We start from the raw sequence: 21,142 nt of genomic DNA, 5'->3' as shown, positions 1-21,142 counted from the left end.
GGACTCGATTACTATACTTCCTTCGCGATTACTATACTTCCTTCGCTTACGCTCGGGAAGTAAAAATCTAAAGAAAATTGGAATAACGTGGCAATGTCGAATCGTAATTTACAAAAATAAACTGTGGACATAAAGCCTAAAAAGAGATCAATTAAAATGTGACAAGGCATATAGGATGTTTCATTAACAACAAACTAAGTTGTGTGTTACGCCTTAAAAGCGGTACAGTCTATATAGTTAAAAATAATTTCGGAGTATAGTCCTCAAATAACCTCTTTGGCCTTTAATTTTTTTCTTTAGTGACTCATCCTGTATATAATGTTACGTTTATAAAGTACGACGTTCGTTGTTATACATGCGTCCAAAACTTATAAAATACCGCTTTTAGAATTCACAAAATAGCGTACGTCGTTTATAATGTACGGTGTCAGTCCTCACTGTTAATATAAAATTTAAAGAATCTGGATATATACGGTAAAAAATCAAGGCAGCTTCATAAACCACAAGGATAGACGGATTATATAGAAGTTATTTTATAAAAATTCTAAATATGTACGGTAAAAAATTAAGACAACTTTATAAACCACAAGGATAGACGGCTTATAATATAGATTATATAGAAGTTATTTTATAAAATTTAAATCATATTTGCCATGAAAAATTTTGAAGGGAAGATTAGACTGATTTTGGCTAGCGTTTTATCTGCATTCACAAAACGTACGTAAAATTTCGCAACAAAATCAGTCTAGTAGTTTCGAAGATTATCTAATAAATTCGCCAACACACCACAAGCGACGGCATACAACAGACGACAGATGGATGATACATAGAGGACAGATAGATGACAGGCTGACAGACGGGTGACAGAGGTGACAAACAGACAAAAAGGAAAGAAAACATGAAAGTAGCCGTTCGCGGAATGGACTCTATTTTAGCTTATGCTCGATATATTTTCATGGTAAAAATCCAACTTTGATACGCAACATTTTGGAAGTTGTTGTGACCATTTCGAATGTTTGTACAAAAACTACATGTATAAGGTTAAAAATAAGATTGGATTAATAAACCACAAGTGGTATTGTAAGAAACATATTATTTCGTACCTTTTAGACTGGATTTACTTATATACTAAAATTTTGGGATGACCATATTTTAATAAGTGATATACCATATTGTTAAATACATCGAATATTGCACAACAATCGGTCGAATTGTTTCGGAGATTATTGTTTGCGTAATAAAATAGCCAGTTTATAAGTAACACTACTCAGATATTCATGGTGCTCATTTAATGTCCAAAAATTAGATAAAACATTTCTCCAGAGATAAATCTAAAAGACAAAGGCTTTTTACTACAGCAACGTTCCTCCCGATTTATATCTGATAAATTTTTGATTGTCAAATCAGTTTTTTTTTGGCAAACATTTTCAAGAAATTTCTTGTGTAATTTTTGAAATAAGCCACAAGATTTGATACTCAAAAATATTCTTTTGGTTAAATTCATACGTATAATGAAAAACTGGGATGATAAAATTACAGATAAAAGATATAGTGGACATATATACAACTATAAAGAAAGATCAATATTTTGAGATGTGAACAGACAAATTTGGCTAGCGTTTTAGGATTAAAATTTCAGAGTAATAATAGATTAAGTAATAATTTTGGAGACTATTATATCTAATAACGATCATCATTTTACCAAAGGGACCAAAAAGAGTAATTACATTTTTTTATTACTTAGAATTTCGTTATATACAGAGTGTTATTGAAAGGTACGTACAACAAAATGGACGGTTCTTCGCGAAGTCTAAGAAGTTGGAAAAACTTATTTTGTCTTATCAAAATTTTAAGGGGAAAATTAACCCTTATCCAATCTTTTTAGACGCTACTGAAGGATAAATAGGTAAAATTAATTAATTTTAATAAATCTTAACAACTGTAACAATAAAACTTTTGTCAAGACTAAATGTTGCTGTAGAAACTAAAGATGATCTTTTTATCAGAGGCGTACAACGAATTTGGACATAAATTTTGATAATTTTTATCTCTAAAAGGAGAACACTTTTACCTGAACTTTTTTTAACTTTTAGCACCCATACTTCGAGACCAATTGCCGATTTTATTTTGTACGTACCTTTCAATAACAGGCTGTAATATAATAAATTTTGGTAATATCAGTGGCCATTAGGTAAGTTTTATTATACCTGGCGTTGTTGTTTTTATAAATCAGGATAAAACAACTCTCTTAGACCTTCGGCAACTGAAAAATATACCAAAAATTAAATTCAACAAAAAATATTATCTATAACTGAGTTTCGTGTTCACCGTTCGATATCAAATAGGGGAGTAATAAAGATTTTTAATTATGGAAATCTTTTTGACCACTGAAAACACAAGAATGTTTTTTTCGACAGTTATCTAAACAGTTGCAGTTTAGTTTTGTGTAGATAATGCCAACGTGGTTGGCGAAACGCGTTGACAAAAATTTAACAAATACTTTTTTGCTTTCTGTGTTGTGGGGAATAAAGTAATTTATAAATATATTTTTTTTTGAAAATAAAAAAAAACTGTCTCTATGCGAATTTAAGGATTTTCAAACATTAAAAACGATTAGAAACTACTAATTTCATAACAAAAATAACAATATTGTTTAATAAAACAATTCAATTTTAAACAATTTTAGGTCAGCATTAGTATCAACTAATCTCGATTATGAATACGTTTAGAGCACGGCATCGAGTTTTCGTGTCGAAATGTTTATCCACGTGCTCCATCTTTTTTGTTATTGTTAAATGAACTTGAACACGAATGGCCAAATGTGTAGATACGACTTAACACCAAATAAAAGCAAACCATTTGTCGTTCAACAAAGTATTACTCTGCGTCCCACAGCAATTTACCGCCAGCCTTTGTTACTAATAATAACAAAAACAAAAGCAGTAGCTCGTTTTTTAAATTGGGTTGAATTAAAACTACACCGTCATTCATTAATCAAAAAGTGTGCTTAATAAATGCATTTTCAGGTCGATTAATCAAGAAATTAATTATTAAATGTCAATACCGAAGACAATAACAATAAAAAATGCATTTCATAATCTGTTTATTAGATTAACCTTGATGTTTAATAGAATTTAGTTTTATCTCTTTGATTAATTGTAAATTGTTTCATTTGTTTTGTATTGAACGACTAAAGTAATAAAAACTGTGTGAGTACACCTATGAGTGTCCAATGCATTCACTAAAAAGTGTTAATAATTAAATTAAGTCCAATCATAAAAAATCTTTTATGTGTAAGATTTTGAAATGTCATTAGTTTTGGTTTCACAGTATGCAAGTAATGTTCATGGACTAATTTTTATTTTAAATAGCAAAATCAGTTAAGCGTTAAAATCTTTAAAAAACAGACGTGCTAACGATGGTTAAAATGCAAAATGTTAGCACAGTCTCACTGGTTGGTTAATTGGTAACTATGCCAGTAACGATTGGCACTATAACATCAACTTTATTCTGAAACAGCGAGGTTACCACATATTGATACGGATTATGAAGCTTTCTAAGCTTGTATAATATGATGCATAATACTCAGCGTGTAAAAACAACCACAGTTTAAACGTGTGGGTATTTTATCATTGTCGGTAAAAATTCAATTAGGGCAAGTGTATAAAAAGCAAATTGTTTAAAAATGTTTAACGATTACATGGTTCACTAACCGCATAATTAATTTAACAATGCTGTTATAATGTAGGGCTTCAAAAGTTATTTCAGTTATCAGAAACAAAGCATTTGGAAGATAGAAAATACTAGCTCATTTCGTTTGTTATATCTTTCAGCTGTAGAAAGTTAATTAAGAATTCGCGAAAAAGAAATGCGTTTCATTTATTAATTTACTGTGTAGGAAACTGGAGATAAGAAGATTTATTTTGCTTATACAATCAACGATAATTTTTACACATGAAAAAGTTATAAATTTCGGAGACCACAGTGTCAATTTAGTGACATGTAACGTGTGGAGTTTACAAGTTTTTTAACCACAAAGGATTTTGTTTAACTTTTTAGTTGTATGTTTATGTAAACAAAAAACCGCACATTCAAATCCACTTCCATGCAGCGAAAACTTTCTTTATAAATACTGAATTTTAACTGACTTTAATTTAATTGATCGCTGAAGTGATTTGAAATATTTTATTTTACATCTCTGTTTTCCACAAATAACAAGAAGTACAGTAAACATAACATAACATAAATAAGTTGTGTAATATTTTTCGACTGAATTATAACATCTACAAAGGAGAAATTTTGTTTAGAAAAGTCATAACACATCATAACAGATAGTTCCGACAATATTCGTTGTTATATCTTTATTGTAAAAAATTATGTCAGTAAGACACTATCGTTAACCAATCAGTAAAAAAAAACAAAAAGTGTGTGACACATTTAACATGTTTCTACTAAAACTAATTTTATAAAAAATAAATTTCTAGACGTTTTTTCGTATATTTCTTTCTATAAATATTTTTAACTACAGCAAACAAGCAAGAATCGAAAAACATGTAATTAATCAAACACGTCAATAAATTTTGTGATAGGTATGCGTCGTTTATATCATCCGTTGATGTTGCCGTTGGAAATTGGGACTCCGGCGTCGTTGGGAAACATACATTTAGTTTTCTTTGTATAACACCATTACTTCAGAATATATTTCACATGGTAATTTCTCGTAGAAAAACAAGGATTTTACATTAAGCTCCGCCCCTCAGCTTACGACGAAGAAAAACAATCATCAGAATTGAGATAGGGCGGGTGGGTGGGGCTTATATTTTGCCTTTTTTTTTAACTTAGAACGTGGTTAAAATGGTAGATTTTTTCAAGGAAATATGGATTTTGCAATTATGGGGCGGAGCAAAATTGATATTTTCTTATTCCAATTCTCCATTTTAAACATGTTTTAAGTTTCATGTTGTGAAAAAAAGTCTACAAATATTAAAACAAAAAGGCAAGATGTAAGTCCGCCCACCCGCCATCTCAATTGTGATGATTTTTTTATTCGTCGTAAGCCGAGAGGCGGAGCTTAACTGGAAAATACTTATTTCTTTACAAAAAATTGAAAACATGTTTTTGAGTATCGTGTTGTTCAAAGAATACTATGTTATATTAAGAAAAAAAAAAAAAAACAAAATATAAACTTAATTTAATCTTTGGCTTTAATTTTTTCTTAATATACATTGTATTTTTTGAATAACACGAAGACGTTACTCAAAAATATAAGGATTTTGCAATTAAATTCCACTCTTTTGGCTCCCAGCGATAAAAAAAATTCATCACAATTGAGATAGGGCGGGTGGGTGGGGCTACATTTTGTTCTTTTTTGAGGACATTCAGTATTACTTTTGTCTGCATTTTTTTTTTTTATAATTTTTGGTATAAGTTTTACGATTTTACTTAATTTATAGATTGTTTTCTTATTACTTTAGAATACTTTGTTTGTACTTTTGCACAATAAATGTGTTCCTGTTGTAAAAGCAGCAAAAAATATTTTATTTAAAAAGTAACTTTCTATATACTGAACTAACTAGTGGAAAATTAACATAATTACATATCTGCAAGTTATAACGCGTCATGAGCGGCATGATTTAACCTCGGTTTGAACTCATAAAGTGATGGCGATGACTAATAAAAAAGTAAGTAAGTATATTAAGGTATATTAAAAAAATGTAGTTTATATACGTGAAAACTCCTTTGTTGCAGCTCATAGCATGACTTATTTTTTAAGAAAATTATTAAATGACGGTTATTTTGACATCAATTTTTTGTTGGTGATAAAGTGATAAATATATTAATTTAGGCATGAACAATGTAGCAGCAATCATACGGGTATTGTAGTGTCAGAATTTCAAGGAGAAAATTATTTTCAAGATAATCAATTAAATACTTTAATACAATTTTTTGTTATTATTTTTTTTTTAATTTTGGGAGAATGAATTCCAAAAGTTTTAAGCATACAACTGAACCATAAAAAATATCATATGTTTTATAAATAAAGTACACATAAATTTTACTTTTCGACCTCTAACCATTAGTAGCTTCTTACCAAAATTTGAAGCATTTATGAAAACTATGCTCAAAAAATGCTCAGAAACTTCCATCTTTGAGAGAAAAATACTTAATTAATGAGCATACGATGCTTCTATGATGCGCGCTTTAATCCTATCTTATTTCAAATAGTATTTGTTTAATAAATTTTGAGATGACATCATCACTTTTTCGAAGGGGATAAGTAAGCTAAATTGATGTTTTATCCTTTTCGCGACAATCTTTTAGAGTTGTGTGCAATTAACTAATTAAACGCTGGAACAAAATGATAGATGAAAGACAGGCGAAAAAAAAGAGTCGTACGATTTCATATTACATAACCTGTGAAACATCAAGGAATCATCAGATCAGATATTCGTAAAAGCGGTTTTGTTGAAATACCTCCTTTAGGCAATGCTCCGGAAGTAAAAACTAATATATTTAAATAATTGTTGAACTTGGCGTCTTTTATTATTCCATAAATTCAGTCGTATTCTTGTTGAAACATGTATTTTACAAGATACGTGTAGTTCGCGATCGGAAATTATAATTTTTTAAATCTCATATTAATTTATCAATTATTTACTGACGTTTCGGAATTAGTTCGGCCTTTTCAAGAAATAATAATTGATAATTAATATAAAAATGGTAAATAAAATACCAATTTCCTGTTACCAACCAATCTGTTGAAACATCCTGAGCGCCAACGTCTACTAAAATGAATTTTTGTGAAAAATAAATTAAAAAATTCTGATTAATTTATTATTTACTGCACTGAAAATATTACCTTTAAAGATTAGTTTTAACCGAAAAGTTGTGACACCAAGTATAAAGTGACTTTTTAGCTATATTTATGTGATGATTTGACTGTCGTTACGTATTATGACTTTATTTAAAGGATGCTATGCACAATTTGAATAAATCGTAAAATATTGCGTAAAAACTAATTATGGTGTAAATTATTACTATTTTGCAGCAAATTCTTTATTTTATTACATAGCACTTCTGCTTAGTTTTTTGTCAAATGTCAAACAAACAAACAATAACTCATACTCATGAGGTAGTCAGAAAATAGGTTAGGTTACAAACTTACATTTGTGTTCGTTTTAGTTAGACGTAACATTTTCCTGTTGCATTAGTGTAATAAAACTTAAAAGCACACGAAAAATTTACGTAAAATTTTTGGAGTACCTGTTTTTTTTCTTAGTAACAAATTCATAAAAAAATATTTTCATTCAGAAATATGTTACCTATTTTTAATGAAGATTTATGTATTAATTAGAACTGAATAAATAAAGTTAAGTTGGAGTGTTACGATCTTTACGATAATCTTAAAAGACATTCAGAAGTCCAAAGTGATGGTTGAGTAGTTTCCGAGACAGCGTATTATGAGCAAATCTGGCAATAAACATCTCCTTATTATTCATCGTCATAGCACATAAATTACAATTTTCACATTAAAAAACAGCCAATAACCTCATAGGCAAATTACAAAGGTCAAACAAAATAAGTTCTTTTATTAAAGGCGTGCACCTACAATATCTTTTAACATTATTATTACTTAATATAAACAATTCACCTTGTGCTTATTTACGAAGACAGCAAATATCAGCAAAAATAACAAAAATAACCACTTGAACAAATATCCTCCTAAACAAAAAATAATAAAGTGCAGAATTTCGCCATGAAACCAACCTGTGAGAGCATTTTTTCTGAATAACTAGTAGTGCAAAAATTTCATGGAATTTCTAGAAGAACTAATGTTCACATTCACGCCATTTAATTTTAAAACATTTCGAAAATGAAAGTAAAAAAAGTTTATTTTACATGTGTTTATCAGCCCATGGCACAATAGCTAAAAGAAGACAATTTCAGCTTGAGATCAATCGCGCTTGGTGCTTGTAAAATTTAAAAAGATTTTAGATATTAAGGTTATTATTGTTCAAATAGTTATAAAATTTTTAAACTCAAGTTAAGCATTAATTACTCTGACAACATATTCGGCACGTAAAAATAACTTAATAAATGTCATAATTTGTTTATTGAAGATCGAGTTCTGAAAAATAACGGAAACCTGTCCACATTTTAAATTTACAGATTAGTTAACTCAACCGCTTATTCAAGAAGTAATGATCGAGTATCAAATTTTTAGTTAAATTTCTGCGATGACATCAATAAATAATACCATAAATCTTGTACATATGTAGAGAGTTGCTTGGTTAATAATAAAAGCGTCCACATAATTAATGCCTTCGACTAATTGTCGTTGATGATAGTGGATGGTGCATAAATTATCATTTTCAACGAGTAGGAAATTATCTTACAGACAAATTGGAAATTGGGTTTGAGGGGTTTTTGTAGTCTGTAGATTTCCTGAATTTACTTGTTTGTAAACTTAATTACTTTGCCTTCTTACAAGCTTATTTAACGATGCTCTATTATGACAATAAAGTAGCAACGAAAGTACAGTTTAGTTAATTATTTTACTACCATTACGTATTACGAGCCTTAAAGGTGGATAATACATAACATTCACAAAGCATAAAATATTACATAAAAGAATTAATTATCCTATAAAATTTTCTGGTTTACCACAAATTACTTATTTAATTATAATTACACATTATTTACATTTTATTTTTTGAGCAGCAAATGGAACCCGATCTAATAATGAAACAATTGCGAAATAAGTTTCACTCAAAATTATCCAATTCGTGTTGGTTCACACATTTTTCTGTTAAACCGATTTCAAACAAATCTGACTAGAATAAACATGAGGATACATCCAGTGGCGCCAAATAAATTAAACTGTAATCTTCAAGTCTAAACCGTAAAGATGGTGTTCTTTAGTGTGCTGTACGACTACTAAAAGCATCTGTTCATAATTAATGCTTTTAGTAATTACAGTTGATTGTAACGCATAAACTATAATTTTCACAATAAACGAACAGCCAATAACCTCACAGGTAAGGTGCAAAGGTTATCAGTAAATAATTTCTCTTAGCAAAACTGCGTACCGTAATATTTTAAACATTTTTATTACAAAATGTCACAGTACAAAAAAAATAAAAAATAAAAATGGCAATATTAACTAGAAAAAAATTTAATGACGAAATAATTTTATAAACAACTCATTTAAATTTATTTTGTTGTTTTTTCGTAATTATGGAGGCCCTTAGTCTGCAATTCTAGAATTTATCAAAAATCGCTGGTCATGGTTTTGAAATCGAAATGCAATTAAAGAAAACAAAATTCTTTAGTCGATATTTTTACGCCGTTAATAAACACATGTTTATATTACGAAAATTATCCGTTTGTCCTTAAAAAATTTGATAAAATGTTGGTGTATGGATAATTGCCTACAACAATCTACCAGAGAAAACAATTTTAGATCTGTTACCTAGTTCAGTACCTAATATGTTGTATTTCCAATTTGTTAAATTACTCCCACTATCAGTTTTACTCATGTTAATACTTATTCCATTTCAACTGAATGTCTACTAAATAGAGAATGGTAAAACTTTTTAAAATGGGAAATAATTCATATTTAAATTCTCAGACTAATTAACTTACTTAAAATTAGCCTTCGCGTTCAATAAGCACTAAATATTTAATAAAGCAAGTTTTATTTTTAAACTTCCCTGACGACACCAGACCAAAGCATCGAATATTACACAGAAAAAGTGCTAATGATTAATAATAATAGCTATATCTTCGCATTTTTCAGTAAAATCTAAATAAAGTTAAATTGCACTACTTATGAGCTTATTCATGAAAATAGTACGTCAAAAGAACCAGTTCAAAGAAAGAGAAACGCTGATATTCCCACAGAAAAAAAAAACGTTTAAAGTATAATACCTTTCCTATTATAAATAATTCACAAAATGCTAATTTCGTGTCAAAACTACTTCACGAACTGTAAATCACATCCAGTACGTACAGTTCGTAAACTAAGAAATCGAAAAGCCGAAAAAACGAAAATTCGAAAAATAGTTATATCTACAATTTATTTTATTCTCCAAAAATGTTAATATCAAGAAAAAAATTCAAGATAGATTCATACGACAATTAGACAACTTAGATTTTTTTCTGAAAATTTGGATACCTAGGATAAAATTTGAAGGCCAATTCATAAACCGCAAATAGTATGTTGTTACAAAATTTAAATATCAATTATCATAGACGATTTTGAGGTGACGTCATCAGATTTTTGGTGGGAATGATCAGACAAAATTTTGGTTACCATTTACCGTCTACACGATATTTCTAATATACATGTAAATTTGACAATCGGTTCTGTAGTTTCGCAGATTACCTAATCGACGCAGCTGACAGACGGTAGATGCAAACGAAAACGGGCGATCTATTGTTTCATACTCTAAGGGCATGAAGCGTTCAGAAAACATTAAAATGAACCACTTTTTATTTTTGAACTAAATAATTTAGTTACTAAAAGAGAGGATGGGTGGCGTTGGGTCTAATTTGAATTTTTTCTATCTTAAATTCGAAAAACGCGACATAAAAGGGGGAACTAAAAAATGCGACAAAAACACGACTAAAAAAAAGGTGACGAAAAAACACAAAAAAATTGCTCGAAGGTTATTTCGACAGAACTTCCCTCGCCTCTGAAGTGTAGTCCAATAAATCCAGCAGGGGATGTGTGAAATATATGTAATGCAGATAACCAATGTGAAAAAATTCTATACGAAAAATCTAAAAACTCAAAAATAAAAATATCGTGAAATCGGACAATCGAAAAAAAGATCTAAATATTGATAAATCGAGAACTCAAAAAATTGTAAAAATCGAAAACTCGGAAAACTGAAAAATCGGAAAATCGAAAACCCAAAAATTGAAAAATGAAAGGATGGAAAAATTGAAAAATCCAGAAAATGAAAAGTTCCCAAATTGACATGTTGAAAAATTGAGATTTCAAAAATCTTGAAAAATTGAGAAATCTAAAAGTCCAAAAATTGAATTGAAAGAACTTAAAACTGAAGCTTCGGAAACTTGAGAAATGGAACAATGAAAAAATCAAGAAATTGGGAATTTGAAGAATCGAAAAATTGAAAAATCCCAACACAAAAATATCCAAAAATTAAGTAATCGAAGAATTAAAAAATAAAAAAACTGAATAATTTCAAAATTAAAGTATCGAAAACATTGAGAAATCGAATAGTTATAGGTATGTACATTTTTTTGTAAATCTCGATGTGTAGGATAAAATTTCAACACGAATTCATAAACCACAATTTCACGACTATTCTACTTTAATATTTGTATAAAAATCGAAAAATGGAAGAATTGAAAAACTGAAACATCGAGAAATCGAAACACGGGAATAAAAATAAATGGAAAAGTTAAGATGTCGAAAAACAGAGAAATCGAAAAGTCACAAAAATCTATTAACCGAGAAATTTAAAAACCGAAAAATTGAAATACTGAAACATTGAAAAGCCTAAGTAAGAAACATTAAAGAATCGAAAAATTGATAAACCCTAAAACTGAAACATTGAAAAATTGAAAAATCCAGAAGTCGGAAAGTCGAAATTAAAAAATTGACAATTTAAAACATCGAAAAATTGAAAAATCAAAAAGTCGAAAAGACGAAACGTCGAATAATGGAGAATTCGAAAAGTCCAAAAATTGAAGAATCGAAATATTGAAATAAGAAGAAAGAATTGTAAAACAGAGAAACTGAAAAATCGAGATGTCGGGAAATCTAAACATAAGTGGAAAATCAAAATGTGGAAAATTCGAGAAACCGAAAAGTCACAAAAATCTTAATCGAAAAATTGAAGAAGCGCAATATCGAAAAATCCCAACACTGAAATATCGAAAAATTGAAAAATCATAAATCTTTAAAAAACGGAAAATTGAGAATTCGAAAAATAAAAAATTCGGGAAACCCAAAATTTAAAGAACTGAGAAACTGAAAAATCGAAAAATCGAGGAATAAAAAACCAAAAAATCCAAAACTGAAATCTCGAAATTGTTCTATCTACAATTTTGATTTTTTTTCTAAAAACCTCGATGTCTAGGACAAAAATTCAGCGTAAATTGTGATTCATAAACCACAAGTTCAGGACTATGTTACATTTATTCCACAAAATTGTAAGATGACGTATAAACTTTGCTTAACGATTTACCCTGCTTCCGATAACCTTAAAACGTTTGCAGGATTTCAAAACATTCCATTTTGCAATTTTAAAATAAAATAAAAATCTAGATATTTAAGGTAAAAAGTCAACACGGATTCATAACCCACCAATAGAGGAGGACGTTACAGTCAGTTTTGGAGATTATCTGTCTAATACAAGCATAACAAAAGCAAAAGCAATAATAGAAGAAAGTCAGTTGGGATGGTTGGAAATGAGAGAAGAAAAGCTAGTAAAGAAAATGTTCAGTGCCAGAACACAGGGAAAGAACAAAAAAGGAAGACCTAAAAAAAAGTGGAATGATATAAAAAGTGAAGTAATATTTAAATCGAAAAAACAAAAAATTGATCTAAGATTCTCTGTTATTCTACATTTTTTTTTACTTTATAGAGGTTATCACAAAAAAATATCATTTTTAAAGATGACTGTTTACTTTAGGGGTGACGGAAGTTCTATCTAAATAGATAACCTCTATAAAGTAAAAAAATGAATAATAAAAGTTACAGTTAAAAAACCCAAGCCCCAACGCTAAACTCTATGACACGGAGATAATATTATAAAGAAGATAAATTTGGATGATTGGGGTAAAAACTTAAGGCGGATTCATAAAACACAACTACAAGAGTAGGTTATTTTACAAAATTTAAATGGTGTTTACTAAAAAAAAAATTGAAGGAACGCCATCAAATTATTGGTGGGGTTGACCAAACGATACACGATATTTCCAATATATTTACATATAAAATTTGGCGGTGGTTTCTGCCTGATAAAAACTACACAGACAGACGACAGACAGACGAAAACGTGAGACGTACTTTTTTGTACTTTAGGGGTCATGAAACGTCGAGAAACATGAAAGTAGTCACTTGTCGGATGAACCCTAGCACAAAAAATGTTTTACAAGACTTGAAGCCATAAAAATAAGAAACAAAATCAAAAATATTTGATACAATTCCGGTAGTATGACCTCATTCTCTATGCAATTTGAAAACTAGAAACAAAGTTTAAATTTTAATTTACCTAACATGAATAAAATATAAAATATTAGATAAAAAAACAATAGTGGTGTAAACTTTTAATGTTTGTAGTAATGAAAGAGCAAACTATGAAATCTACGCTTTACGCAAACTTGTCTAAAAACATATAGAAACATTATTTTATTGCAATTTTAGAACTATAAATGTCCGGGAATTTTAGATTTTCGAAATTTTTTCAACGTATTTTTCAAGTTAAATTAACTAAACCATTTTTATTAATTTCACAATTTCTTGGCAAACAAGGTATTATTATTTTACTAAAATTATGCAGTCAACGAATAATTGCACTTCTATTTAGGTTAGACAATAAAATATGTGAGATTCGCTACAAAATATCATATACTCTATACACTCTGAGTGAATTTTGCAGACTAGATTTCGTTGAAGCAATTTCGGATAATTTGACTTCTATTACCGCACTATATGGTTAGGTTAGATTCTAAACGCGTAGATAAAATTTTGTACGTTACACGTGAGTTAGCGCATTATTATCACGCTCGTGTGATCATATAACTCAGACAGCACCTCACCGTGAGCAGACATATTTGTATGTAATAATCCTTTTATCCCATTTGCAACGTAATTAACTTTTACCATTTAGTTCTATTAATATTTTTGAAAAATACTGTACAGCATAGAAGTATTTTATTAGCACTTAATTGCCTTAAAGATCCGATTTGCAATATTTATAGTACTAACGCAGGTAAAATGTGCTAATGATTATTTTTTCTTTGACCATTTAAGCAATAAATAGTGACAACGAATCCAACTGTAGAAGTATTCTTTAAAATTAGTCCTGAATATGTGCACTTTTAACGTTGTATACATTGTCACCATTTCTTCAGAAAATTGTTATAATTTTTGCACTGTTTTGTTCTACTTAAATAATAATTTTATAATTGAAACAAAAATCAATCGTTGTATTTTAGTATTTTTAAAATTCAACATTAATTCTGAAAATGGTATAAATCAGAAATTTGCATTTTGTTTCATGTAAATTAAAATGGTACCCTTGAAATTTAAAATTCGATTCCTATTGTTGTCAGCTGTAAGTTATATTTTTACCTTCCCCACGCTGACTGTTATTAGCTCTAAAATAAAATAGTGCACATTTTTCAAACAGAAAATAGTTCAAGTACTTAATTATCCCAAATACTAAACTTACTTAAAACTAACCCTCTCTTTCAATACGTACTTTTACCTTTAGCTTTCACGACATCACACATCAGTAAATCTATGAATACATTATTTTCCTGTACAGCGTGATAGCCAATTAATAATAAGAATCTGTTTATAGTCAATGCTTTTAGTTAATAATAGCTAATGATAATTATAATTTTCACAACAAAAGAATAGCAAATAACCTTAGAAACAAGTAGCAAACGTTATTGGCAAGATAATTTCTCTTATCAAAAGATGCACACCTTTAATATTTTTTGACATCAATATAAGTTAAATGTAAACAATTCGCCTTGTGCTTATTCATGAAGATGGCAATATCACCAGAACAAAAAAAGAGAAACGTTGATATTCCGACGGAAAAAAGAAACACTGAAAGTAGTACCTTTCCTATTGAAATAATCCACAAAATGCAGAGTTTCGCGTCGGAACAACTTCACAAACCACACCATTTAACTTCTTCCGATCTTCAGTCGTCAACGCCGCGAATCTCGGCACCTAGCACTCCGCGCTAACGAACGTCAATGTGATAAGACCAACGTACCGCGGTACTGCTGGACTGACGATGGCCGTGAGATCTTAGGCAGGAAGGAAGGTGCCGAGAAGGGAGAAGCTTACGGCAAGGTCGTACACAGCTACTTTCTGCGATGACCTTCTGACCATGGCTATCGAAGCGGAATCGCGCCCGGACTTTTTGCTGGGCGGCGATCGTACTTCACACTCGCAGGAGCGGAATGGGTGAGTCAAGAAACAAACACGCGTTGCAGGATTGGAAATGCATCGGTTGACATTTCGGATTTCCCTGAGGTGTTCGTTGTTTCGGCTGTTACACATGTGGGAACGTCCGTTTCAAGAACTGATAAATACGTTGATGGTCGAATTTTGACGTTACCTTGTCCCTTGTTTTTGAGTATTGTTGTTCGACGAAACCGGATGGGATTTACTCAAGGTATTGGTATGTCGTGTTTACTAGCAAGTGTGCGATAAATTGACAAATTTATTTGCGTGGATCGTGTTTATTTGTCCATTGTGGCAATGAAAAATTATTACGCGCTTATTAACAAGTTTTAAAGTGGAAAAAATGTTGTTAATTGATCAGGTGATCAGTGATTAGTTTTTGAATTAAATTAAGGTGTACGTTCACTTTGTTCGGTAATGATGCTTTAGGGTCTTCAATTTGTCATATAAATTCACATTTTGAAGATTAGTAAGACCTCTTATTACAGTGTTCGTTTGCCTCAACACGCGAGAAACACTGCTACTTAAGAACGCTTTTTTAAAGACAAAAATAAATCAAGCGATTTTTTATTTGGCCAGTTTCAATCACAGGATTTGCATAAAAGTGTGTATAATATTGTGAGTCAGTTTTTTTTTCAGAAATATTTTTATTTAAGGCTTGTCCCAAAAAGTAACAGAGAAATTTCCCCTACAATTTGTGTTTAAAACATTCAATTAATTACAATATAATACAGTCTCAGCGACCAGTGGCGGCAGACAAGACAAATTACAGTCTAATACAAGTCATTTATAGACATACCTTAATTTACAATTATTTGCAAATATACAACATGTTCCACTTAAAAGTTATACATCAAAGTTGTATTTTTTAAATGGAACACCTGTAAATTTAGATTTTTATGAAAAAAGAAAAAATTGACACAAGGATTTCTTGATCGATAATTTCCAAAACAACAGAAAGACCTTTTCCGGACTTGGACCACGGCAATTTTGACAAGGATTTCGATCTTTCCCTCCCTTTGGTAAGGACCACCTTCAGGAAATAAAGGACAAGCAACTCTCTTTTCGACCTCAAATATTTTATTCTTTTTGTCCTTTATATCCTAAAGATACTCCTTACGAAAATGGTCTAAATGTCGAAATCTGTTATTAATTTTGATCCTGAAAGCCTTTCATTCAGTTTTCAGATATTTATGTTTTATGGAAAAATAATTGGCATATTTAAGAATTCATTGTTCTGTCATTATTCTAGATGGTGGTTTGGAATTTTTAACAAAATTTTTTAGTCACCTTGCTAAGTAAGCTATTTTTTATATACCGGGTGTCTGGAAAATGGCGGATTAACTGTTCAGTACGTTATGTACGGAGGTTTCGGGAGTTCCAGAAAATAATAAAAAGTCTTTATGATGTAGAATACGAAAAAAACGTAATTTTATAAAAGTAAAATTGGCAACACTGTACGCACCTACTGCGTGAATACCTATAAAATAATAAACGTCACGGCTAGTCATTAATCGTTGGGCATTATTATTAATAAAGCAAGCTGGTATTTTTCATTAATAAATAAACCAAAAAAAAAACATTTAATAAGACATTCATAAATTATAAACAAAAACAAAACCAACAAAAGAAAAATCCATTGAAGCATAACCAACTAAACACTTGAGCAGACGTCCAAAATTCCTGCCTTGTGCATATAAGTAAGCTCGTAATGTTTCCAAATTTTGATCATTTTTTGTAATAGTTAGTCAAACCGATTTTGGCAAATGACATACCCTCTAAGAAAAGAGAGGGTAGGTGGGTGGGGCTAGTATTTGGTAAGATAAGAGTGATTTTGACAAATGCGATATCTTTTAAGAAAACATAGGGCGGGTGGGTGGGGCTAGTACCTGCTAAGATAAGACTGATTTTAGCAAATGATGTATCCCCTAAGAAATTTAATTACATTATTACAAGAAAAGACACTAAAGGCTCCAAAGCACTTTCAAATTCTTTCCAAGCAGGTATACCTAGAACTTCAAGATTGTTTTAAATTTTTCAAACAAATAACGGGGTCCCAAAATTAACTCGAAAACAGGTCACATCAGAATTTTCCAAAAATAGGGAAGGATTTTTTTACTATTTTTCCCAGACTCGCCAATTGATTGTGTATCGGAGAGTTAATTCCCCATTTTCCAGACACACGGTATAGTTCAACAAACTCAGCGTCTTTGAAAAATGATAAAATTTGATTTTGCTAATTTTATTTTTTATAATCATCCCTATAAGTTAAAACAAAGATGTGTGTGGACTGTTAAATCACAGGTAAAGAAATATGCTATGCTTATGGTTCAACTTTGTACATAACAAAATGTCCCGCGAGGTCATAAACATTTTGTCAAGAACACCTACATCAGATTGAATAGGTGAAGTACATACATATAAGTATTAGTACTAATAATAACAGTACTGTATTATTAATAAAATAATTTGCTTTTTTAATTAATTTTTTTGAAAAACTATTCAGAAACCACAAATATAGATTCATAATATTTTGCACATTTTAGACAAGATTTATTAAAAACAAATTTTGGGGGAAACTAAACACAGATTTACCAACCTTTGCAATATTTCAGCGCCTTCGGTTTTGCAGTTTCAAAGTTAAATTGGAAAATATTGGTACACAATGTTGATTTTTCTTCGACAATATTGCTACTTATGGTGAAAAATCAAAACAGATTCATGAACCACAAGTACAGGAGTACTTTATTTTATGAAATTAAAACAGTATTTACTAGGTACAATTTTGATGTGAGTTATTTAAGTAGACATTCGTATCTTTGTATGTTTATTGGTTAACAGTAGTTTGTTATAAAGTTTACTTTTAAGTTTTTATATGATAAGGGACATATCCCTAAAGTAACACAATCATTTTTTGTCTGTTGATAAGAACCTACAGCTTAAATAATCTACAGGCAACGTTTGTCACCGTCCAGTATGACACATTATATGTTCACAAAATCGCTAAATTTTATAAATATAACAGTTGTAAATTGTATAAAATCTCTAGTTTAGAAAAGGATTGTTCAAATTAAGTTAAAGTTTAGAAAAAAAAAATGTCTTCGGCTGCAATTATTGTTTTTGGTAAAACAGTCTCATTTATTGGATTTATTATATGTTCCCTAACTAACGATTTTACGATTTTAGGGAGAGACAGACACTGGTGGGAATAAGATCCGTACAATTTTTGTCTTCTCAGGCGTTATACATTAAACCTTAAACGAAGTAAATGAATCTGATAAAGTAATGGTAAAATATACCGAGTGACTATTAATAATTGTGATTTTTTTTTGTCAAGTTGGTTATTTTTTTGAATTTTATGATGGTATACCTGATTGTCAAAGTGACATTTATAATAGCAGCCATCGTTTCATACAATCAACACGTTTGTTAGGCGTGCTGATGTCAGAATTAACAACTGAACTGACGTATTAGCCTAGATGCAAATAATTCGGAATTGCCAACGCAAAAATTTGCTTCAATAATTAATTGATTAAAAAAAACAGCAGAAAAATAGTTTCTGAAAAAGTAGAATAGTCACAGTACGACTAACAGGGTGTGTATTTTGTGAGAAATGTTCTTTATACGTCTTATCAAACATAAAAAAAATTAGAAGTATTTAATCTACAAAATCTAGACGTCTGGTAAAAAGTCAACACGGATTCATAAACCACAAATGTAGGCGTATCTTATTTTATAAAGTTTAAATAACATTTACTATTGTAAATTTTGGAGATCTCGTCGTCCCCTTGGTGGTGGAGCTAATGAGCCAAATTTGATATTCTTAACATACGTATCAAATTTGCCTACAATTGGTCTGTTAGTTTCGGAGATTATCTGAGTAGTAAAAATCGATAGAGATAGACAGAAAAACAGACATACAGATAGGCGATATACGACAGACAGACGGAAACGGGAGACCACGAATCGTCGAGAAAACATCAAAGGAACCAATCGTCAGATGGACTCAGTTACAATACTTAGGTTACGCTCGGAATGTAAAAATAATGCAAATAACGTTGTCTTTCCACCGTCTCATCCCCAGTCCGTTTTGTTTCCACCTACTCGTCGCTGACTATTTTGTTGTCAACTTATTTTGTGCCTTATAATGTTTCTATGAAATTATGAAAAAGATGTCAGTTTTATCTTAACAAGTACTAGCCTCGCCCACCCGCCCTCTATTTTCTTAAAAAGTATATCATTAGCCAAAATCGATCTTATCTTAACAAGTACTAGCCCCGCCCACCCGCCCTTTATTTTCTTTGAGGATATATCATTTGCCAAAATTTCAATGGACGTGTTACAAATAATTTAAATGTCGATATTCAATTTAAACGAAGTCAGTAAGTCAACGAAGTACTCAAGTCAGGCTGAATCCGTCTGTGTCACTTCAATGAAATTACTATACATCACATGACGGGTGTTCGATAAAAAAAGTCATGAAGTTGGCGTTGCTTTTTTGATAGAAGAAAACTTAGGGCTAGTTTCATAATCAAAATTTAAAGGACTTTTAACTAATGGAAGCTTTAAACCATTGTCCAAGAATGTGTTTCTATGGTAAAAAATTCAACTTTAATTTTAAAGCTCCTTTAACTTGATTATGAAATCGGCCCTTAGAGAAAAACGCATGTGTTTTATTAATCCATACTGCTCTGTGCAATTGACATTTGCGCGTTGTTAGCTGTCATCGGTTAAATTTTAGGTCAATTGTAGACACACTTCCAAACGTTTACAAAAAATCAAAGCCAACTTGATGACTTTTTCAACTGAACACCCCATATAACAAAGGTAATTAAATTCCTCATAAATTGGAAAACCAACTCATTTATCTGAGATGCCCACAACTTTAGGAAAGACACGTTCAATCAAAGACTTTCTAAAACAATAAAGTGCAAGTTATGAATGGCAATCAATGTGCTTACACATTTTTGGACGTCTACTACACAGGAACAAACTTTCTTGGTATGGTCAGAGACCTCCAAATTTTGCAACCTTAGCATTTTATAACAATAGAATGGGGACAAATTCATTGAAATGTACTGCACAAACAGTGACATTTTACATTTTTTTGCAAAAAAGATGGATCATTTACTTCCCTCGTCGTAATTATATTAGACCTTTAGTGTCCGCACTTATTTTCATTTTTGTTTAGTGCTTCCGTTCACAGCTACTTCCTGCCGTGTCAAGCCACTTTCGTCTTAATTTCTCTATTTTCCTGTTGTTCTATGTGACAGAGCATTTTTCTTAGGTTACTGTTATTTTGACTTGTTTTTATTTTTCATCTATTTACGTTTCAAACAGTTGTCTTACTTATAAAGCAAATACAAGTTATCATTTATGACATCGAGTTATTTTAATAGGTTTATCAAAGTGTGAAATTCGAAGTCCCATCGGCCTATGATTACCAATGACTAACATATTTATTTAGCAAGTTGTTGTTATAGAATTCTTAAATTTAACGGTCATTTGGGTAATGGTCTACAAAAAAGTGGCACGAACGTTTCTTGGAGATTATTAAAAACACAGAATGTTGGTGCTTTAGGCTGGGGCTTAATGAACTCATACAGGGAAAAACTGTTTGTAATGTGTCTTCATTTTTAACATAATTCATAATAATTATCAGAAGTTGTTGCATTTCTTTGTTTCCCAAGGCATTTCGTGCAGTGTAAAAACGTGATATCACAAGATATTTTTACACGCAAGAAACAACACTACAAATTTTATGGCCAAAAATTACAGTACAGCTGGTAATAATCAATTTTTTTATGGGATTGTTGTGTTACTTCTTTGCGTTTAAATTTGTTTTTATTGTTTAAAGTATTGTTTTAGTAATGAACTTAGCAACTCTGTCGACACTTAGAAATTTTAATGGCATGTTCAAGTGAAAAATTGGCCCGAAGTTATTTAAATAGAACTTTT

General features: G+C 30.3%; 1 protein-coding gene across 2 annotated transcripts in view; it reads right to left on the bottom strand.

Moving 5' to 3' along the window:
• Nucleotides 1-21,142, bottom strand: part of LOC135128093 (dual oxidase maturation factor 1-like) — a 58,120-nt gene that overhangs the window by 17,321 nt on the left and 19,657 nt on the right. Inside the window, exon 1 of one of the 2 annotated variants that reach the window (XM_064054927.1) lies at nucleotides 14,832-15,123. The exons of the other annotated variant lie outside the window; for it this stretch is intronic. The gene's annotated coding sequence lies outside the window, so the exon portion shown is untranslated. Of the gene's footprint in view, nucleotides 1-14,831; nucleotides 15,124-21,142 lie in introns of those variants that run through there. 2 annotated transcript variants of the gene reach the window in all.

The sequence above is a fragment of the Zophobas morio genome, unplaced genomic scaffold (assembly GCF_036711695.1).
Source record: "Zophobas morio isolate AGI-343-1 ecotype UQ-CSIRO unplaced genomic scaffold, CSIRO_AGI_Zmor_V1 ptg000012l, whole genome shotgun sequence".
NCBI lineage: Eukaryota > Metazoa > Arthropoda > Insecta > Coleoptera > Tenebrionidae > Zophobas > Zophobas morio.
The sequence above is the reverse complement of the archived record's forward strand: the minus strand, read 5'-3'. Positions and strand labels throughout refer to the sequence as shown.